This window comes from Ursus maritimus, unplaced genomic scaffold, assembly GCF_017311325.1.
Source record: "Ursus maritimus isolate PB19 unplaced genomic scaffold, ASM1731132v1 scaffold_1, whole genome shotgun sequence".
Lineage (NCBI taxonomy): Eukaryota > Metazoa > Chordata > Mammalia > Carnivora > Ursidae > Ursus > Ursus maritimus.
This window is the reverse complement of record NW_024423343.1, coordinates 29452165-29459306: the sequence shown is the minus strand read 5'-3', so window position 1 is coordinate 29459306 and position 7142 is coordinate 29452165. Positions and strand designations below refer to the sequence as shown.

Below are 7142 nucleotides of genomic sequence, written 5' to 3'. Positions count from 1 at the left end.
GCGGTGTGTGAGCCCGCGTGTCTGAGTCCATGACTGACAAGTACAAGGGCTAAGTGCTTTGCTTCTGTAAGAGAATCCACAAAGCAGGGCGCATGTGCTCTCCTTGAGGCTGTGTTTACCGTGAGGCTTCGCAGTCCAGTCATGTTCTCTTGTAAAAAATATATAAATAAAATATCATCAGAGCCACAGAGCTCACTTAGCCAAAATAAACACAGGGCTTAGTGACTTGAAGGTAAGCATCTCCAGCGCTCCCGATGGGCTGATTCGGGGGTTAAGCAAAAGCAGCACAAGGGTGGCATGGATTGGCCCCTGGCTGGCTGTTGTCTCTGAGCATTTTGGAAGAAGGAAACCAAGTCTTGGGGGGCAGAGACTTGGCCAAAGAACGTAGAGTCAAGGGCAGGATTGGAATTGAAAATGGACAATTTCTATCACATTGGCAAGTTGTACACGGAACTTGAAGGCGGTAGCCAGGTGAACTCAGGGCCGGTCTTCTTTTGGGCCGAGGCCCCTTTGACCTCAGCATGCAACTGTGTTTTGACTCAAGCAAAGCCTTCCACTGGGGAGAGGAAAGAGGACGACCATTTGCTCTGTCTAACCTAGTGAGGGACTGGCATAGCGTTCCTCTCCTGGTCAGCGGCAGGCAGCCCCGTTGGGAGTGTCGGTGTCCTGGGGTTAAATCAGCCTTTTCACTCAAAAAGGGAAACAGAGAGAAATCAGGTTTGGGCAGGCCGGATGTGGAAAGTTGATGGTGTAACGCTAATCACAATAGGCGGTTACATTGTTAGTACGGCTTTTTTTGAATCCGGGTTGTTTTTCTTTTCCATTATAAATTAACCATGAGACAGAAGCAATCTCATTCTTCAGGAGAGAACGATGTGTACTAGGTAAATCTTTAAGGAAATGCAATAAAAGTGGTCTCCGGGCGGGTCTTATGAGGTATTCTTGATCTTTTATATTTTAAAGTGCCTTCCATTCTCTGCCTCTTACTCATTGCTTGCCATGAAACATTTTCCAGTCACCTTGTGTTTTCTGCTTAGTGTGTGTACTTTGATTGTAAACCAGGGTGTGAGTCGGTAATGAAGAGAAACAAGCCATAGAGAAAAAGAGAACGTGTAGGGAAGGAACGAGGAGGAGAGAGAATGAATAAACTGCGTTGTCATGTGATTTGTAAGAAGACTTGTGTTGTTGTTATGAGTCACATTCTAAACAATGTAGCCTGGGCGTGCGTTTTTTTTTTCTTCCTTTTTTTTTTTTTTTTTTTTTTTTTTTTTAGCAGCGGCTATAAACATAGTGCCGTCATGTATCTTTTTCTAGAATTTGAGCTTTAACAAATGAAAAACTGTATAAAGGAAAAGAGAAAAAAGAAAGAACCAAAAAGTGGTATAATTAAGATGATGGATTATTTCCTCTTAACCAATACTTTTCTTTTTTCAATAAAAGAAAAAAGAATAATAAAGAAGCCAGTAAAAATATGGGAAGCCCATGATCAGAGCTCTGTAGTTGTTGACCAGGTGGTTATTTTTAGCAGCTCGCAGTAGAAGCAAGAGGTTTTGCTCACATTAGAGGCTGGGGACTTTGAACAATGCAGGAGCAGAGAGACTGGGGCTGGTACCCTCCCCATTAGAGACCCATGGAAATGCCAGGCACCGGTGCACTGACGGGGGGGTGGGGGTGGGGTGTTACAGTAAAGGATTCAGAACCACTGTGTCTACCACTGGTGGATGCTGAAAGGAACATCAGTATCTCTTAGTAACGGCTGTGAGCCTGGGTTTTATGTCTCAGAGCAGTGCTGAGAGCTGTAGGGCCCATCTCTGGGTTTCCCTCTCCACAGTCCTGCTCCATTTTCACCCAGTGGAAACCAGGAGCAGGTGAACATCTCAGCCAGTCTCCTGGGCATAGAGGGGGCCTGTCCTATGAGAGACTCGATCTGGGGTAGCGACAGAGCTGGCTGGGGTTTGCCTCGGGTTTTAAATTCTGTTTCTTCGGCGCTGACTGGTCCATCTCTGCCAGTTCCCCTCGCCATCTCTCCTCTTTTATCCCCATCCTCACTCCCTAGAGGTGTCACCCACCAGCGTAGTGTCCCCCATCTCAGGGCACAGGACCTGGGCTTGGCCTTGGATTCCAACTCTCTTTGGCTTCCCCGCTCTTCTCTCCTAGAAGCACTTCCGAGATGGGGTGCGAGATGAAAGGCAGAGAAGTATTCCTAACGGCTGCCAGGCTTCCAGATAGGCAGCTGTGGTGTGTGAGTCCTTCTCCTCATCCCCCTCCCCTGACGTCTCCAGCTGCCAGATGAAGGCTAGGTGTTGCTGAGCAAGGAAGCATGGAGATCAGATGTGTGTGAACTGCGTCACTGCTTGGCTGCCATTGCTTGCCTAAGGGGACACTGAGGCATTCTTTGTGGGGTTTGCTCGCGCAGGCTGCCTCTCCTGTCACAGAGGGGCCTGACGTGCCCCGCCCGGGAAGCTTCCCATTCATCTAAACAGCTGCCAACGTCAGTTTCTCTAAGGGGAGAAGAACAGTTTTTTTCCACTGACTTTGCCTCTCTCCGAGAAGAGAGTGCCACCGAAGAGACGTGTCCGAAACTCCAGGCAGCCACAGATCTGAATTTAGAGGCATTGTGGAGCGATGTGGGAGCTGAGTGCAGTGTCTGCTAGCCTCGTGGAAGCCTTCCGAGGACCCCCCATACGCTGCTCATAAGGCAAATCGAGGAGTCGTGTCTCTGGGAGATTCGTACTTTAACATTCTCCTTCCAAACAGATCAGTAGGCGTGACCACATTCTCCTACTATCTTCGGTAAACTCTTGTAGAGAGGCGACCCTCTTTTTGGTTGTTTGTTTAATCTCACAAATTAAACAAGCCTTTTATCTGAAGTACTCCTTCCCCGGCACCTCATTTTCAACCTGCACGGAAGGGACTCTGCAGAGAGGCCGGGCCTACACAGCTCTTACTTGCGCTGAGCCTTTTTTTCTTCCTCTGAGAGATGCCCTACCGTTGGTGTCCCTCAAAACATTTCTTTCGGAGACCTGGGTGACTCCTCCGGGTCCAGAGGACATTTTATAAACTTAGCTGTGGGAGATGCTTTCTCTTTACCGTGATGCAGTGGGAACTTAGTCCTCAGACTGGTTTGCGCGGAGGTCGGGGCAGAGAGAGAGGACTACTTCTGTCCCATCCCAGCTCGGTTAGGACGGCGGTCTGCATAATTCTTCTGCAGAAGGACAGACAGTGTGTTGGGCGTTAGGAGACCCTGCGTCACAAGTCCTTAGCTCTGCCATTGTAGCACCAGAGTGGCCATAAGCACTACGTAATAAGGGTGGCTTTGTTCCAGGATGGACAAAAACAGGCAGTGTGCCAGAGAGGTTATCTGACCCCTGGGTTCCCGCACAGGCCAGGGACTCGCTGCACGGGCTTCTGGTCCTGACCCTGCTACTTACCGGCACTGTGGACTTCCTCCGAGGGCTCTGCACCCTCTCCAGGGTTTTACTGCATGCTCCTCTGCCCTCTTCCCCAATTTGCCTCCAGATAAAACCAGGGGAAAATCACTTGTCCTCTCAGATCCTCAGGTCTCACATCTGAGGGCCACGAGGAACAAACAAGGTGATTCACGTGAGGCCCGCAGCCGCGCACCTAGCACTCAGGAAGTGACCGCTCCTTCTAGCTGCCGCCCTGGTCACATCCCCAGTGGTTAGCAATTCAGTTCCCTAGCTGCGCAACAGGAATGGAAGGAGCACTGCCTACTGTGTCCTCTTCCCCCCTTGGTCTCCTCCTACGTGCGACTTCTTAGAACGTATTGTTTGTCACAATTCAAATTCTTGCCTTTGCATTGCCCCCTTTTCTCCAGGGGGCTTAGAACTTTTACAGAGGGAAGCCTGCCCAACCTTGCAAATACATTTGGAGTTACTGACTATTTAAATATCTGTTTCTCGTTATCTCACACAATGAGAAAACTTTGTGGAGAATTAGAGGATGGTAATTAATGAAAAATAGTTCAAGAGTCGAAAGCATGTTCCAATTAGGGGGGAAAAGGGGGGGTTGTGAATAAGTGGTAAGAGTGCAATCAAAAGGAACATGTGGGTCAGCACATGGCCAGCTCTGGACAAGGCTAAAGTCTTTCTCCCATGTTGGGGCACCAGCCCAGCCTCCTTTGTTGCAAAGCAATGGCCCAGTCACCTTATGTGACTAAGGGGACAAGTGGGGCCAAAATAGAGCCATTTACCAACCTGGGGACCTAGGGCAGGTGACATTTGTCTGAAGGGGGCACCTTTTTTACACAGTATAAGTCAGCCAAATCCCTAGCACTTTCCAAGGATAACTGTTATGTGAAGTACCAGCAGGTCATTAATGTTTTCTGGGGGATCTGGATGTTGTTTCAGATACATTCCCCCATCCATCTGTCCCTCCGTCTATCCATCCATCCGTCCGTCTGTCCGTCTGACATTCATTGGATTGCTGCTTTGGCAGGACATTTAACCCCTACTGATCTATCACCTTTCTTTCCTCTATCTGGCAAAGCTCGAGCCTTAGTATATAGCCCTCGAAGGCAGCTGCAAAGCCAGATTCCAAACCAGCGATCTGCCTGCCTGTGGGAGTTGAGTCTCTTTAGCTGGAGAATGTTCTGAGAAACTCTGGCCCCAGCTGTGGGTCACCCAAAATTGCCTGCGGGGGATGAGGGGAGAATTATGAAATGGATCTTCTCTTTTCTAACTCCCTTAACATTAAAAACACAAACTCATGTGGCATGTTTTCTCATTTCTCAGAACAAATACCCAAGGAAAACGTTTAAGGAGCTAATACACTGTCCACAAAATGGCTTTTGTCATGAAAATTTTCTTCGTTTTGGTAACTTGGGGGGAGGGGAGCATTGGTAGGAAAGGGGAAGCAGGTCTTCTACCTAAAGTGGGGTTCATCTCCCAAAGCAGAGCAGAACTCAGGCCAGGGGTCTAGCTCTGAGTCTGAACATGTAATCCATGGACGGCGACTTCCCCTTCCTCCCACGGCCCCCAGATCCTCCCCACCGCGCCCCAGCGTTGTCCCTATCACAAGGAACACGTTAGGAGTAGCGTTAAGGCCCAGCCCCGGCACTCTGAGCCTTGGGGGCAGGGGGTGTATTTAATGTTGAAAACCAGCCTTTTGACTGAAGGAGAGCGAGCCTTTGAACCTGACACTGTGTGATTTGGAGGGAGGGTGGACAGTTGTGACTGTGTCCTGCTTGGCAGAAAAGTGTGCTCCTACCTTTGTGGTCTGGCCAGGTGCTTCAGGGGGGGAATTAACCCTTGTGGGCGAGTCACCTTCCTTTCCTGTCAGAGGAGGGCTCTCACTGTGGCGCCAAATCGAAATCAGAGGCAAACCCAAGGATGCCCTTTGGGGAGAGGGGGCTGGCACTGGGGAACTTCCGCCCGTCCCCACACACTTTGTTGCTTCTCGTGCATTCTTCTGAGCCCACACGAAAATCCAACAGCAGGATGGTTGCCAGGCAGCAGCTACTCTTGGTGACCTGAATAATGAGTTGACACCAGTTCACTGTGGCTCACAAGCTGGCCATTTCCAGGAGCCGTTTTCAGCGCCTTGCTTTCTCTTTCTGTTTCTATGCATAATTTTCAATATGGTCACAAAGATTGACAGAGAGAGAGAGTGTGGAAAAGGGAGGGGGAGGAAATGGGGGAGGAAGGGAGGGAGATGAAGAGCTTTCTCAGCTACAGTAATGAAATTATTAAAAGATAGAAATGATTGGGGAATAAAGAAAAATAGAGTAGGTGGTAATGAAGAAGACAAGGAAGAAAGGGGAGAGTGGGGCTTAGATGTGGCCGCCGGCATGTCTGCGGTGTGACACACCCCTGTCAAAGCTCTTCCCATACGGTGGCATCCCTGAGGGCCCAAAATGCACAACCCGCCGCACCTGACCCTGCCCCTTAGCGGAAGGGGATCCCTCACACTGGGGGAGCCAGTGATTAAAGGCTGGGAGGGTGGACAGGCTTCAAAAGATATTCCAAGAAAAAGGTTCTCATATTTCTCCCACTTCTGAGAAAACATCAGGTCTGACCCACCCCTCAGCCATTCCCCAAATCAAAGAGAGGTGTTCCGGTGTGCAGGCTGAGGACTTGGCCAATACTGACCCCCAAATAGGAGTCTGCACCTCAGAAAGTCTTTTAGTCACGAGCATTTGTGGAGCGCCTTCTTTGTGCCTACCCTGGGGTGGAAATCAACGGACAGCGAGTTCTTCTGCTTGAGGGGCTCCAGGTCTCGTGGGGGAGGCACGAAAATATAAATGAGCCCTGGCTGCATCTTGAACAGCGAGATCCTCCCACAGCCTAGGACCAAGGATGGCTGAAGAAGGCAGCGGCCCCTCCCAGCCATGGCTCTCCCTCAGGGGAGCCCAGGGATAGAGGGGATGCACCTTTCTGGCCACCACCAGTGGATATAAGCAGCTAGGGATGTAAGCTTTCATAGGTTAAGCATGCATCATTTTTCAGAAGTAAAGATCATGTCTGGTTTTGGCAAGCTCCAAAGCTCCTAGTCCCGTTCTGGGCCAGATTCTCATCTGATGTAAATCTTTGGGAGAATCAAGTTGTAGCACTGTTTTGCATCAAGTGGGACTCTAGCCAGTCTTTCCCCAGAGTTACCCTGGGCTTAAATCTGCTACATCATCTCCATGGCAACCAGAGGCCGGCCAGTGAATGTGGTTGCCTTCGAAATCCTCTGTTAGCTTCTCTTCCCTCCTCTGTCTTTTCCGTGATTAAGAATGATCTCCCTCCCTTGGCTCTCACTCAGTCATATTCTCTCTCTCTCTCTCATACCCACTATCATTTGTGCCCACATTTTTTTGTTGCAACGTCTTTCCAATCAGGTTTTAAGATCCTCTATCCAATTAAAAAAAAAAATGAAGATGCGTTAGTCATGGCTTGACAGTGGTAACTGACCTGTTTAGACAAGACCAGGCTGATTTCGAGGGGCACGGAAGCTTTGGCAAGCCAAAGTGGAATTCACCTTTAAGTCTAGCCAGCCTAATTAATACATTGTCTAAGAATGCTGGCCAACCAGACCAAATATTTCCACCCATTCAGAGAATCAGCCTCATGGAATCCCGGAACTCATTTCAGCATCATTTACTTGTGTGCATTCGTGTGTGTGTGTGTGTGTGTGTGTGA

At 49.3% G+C, this 7142-nt stretch overlaps 1 protein-coding gene across 3 annotated transcripts in view; it reads left to right on the top strand.

The window, feature by feature from the left end:
- NRP2 (neuropilin 2) overlaps nt 1-7142 on the top strand; it is a 118421-nt gene that overhangs the window by 89638 nt on the left and 21641 nt on the right. The window lies entirely within an intron of this gene.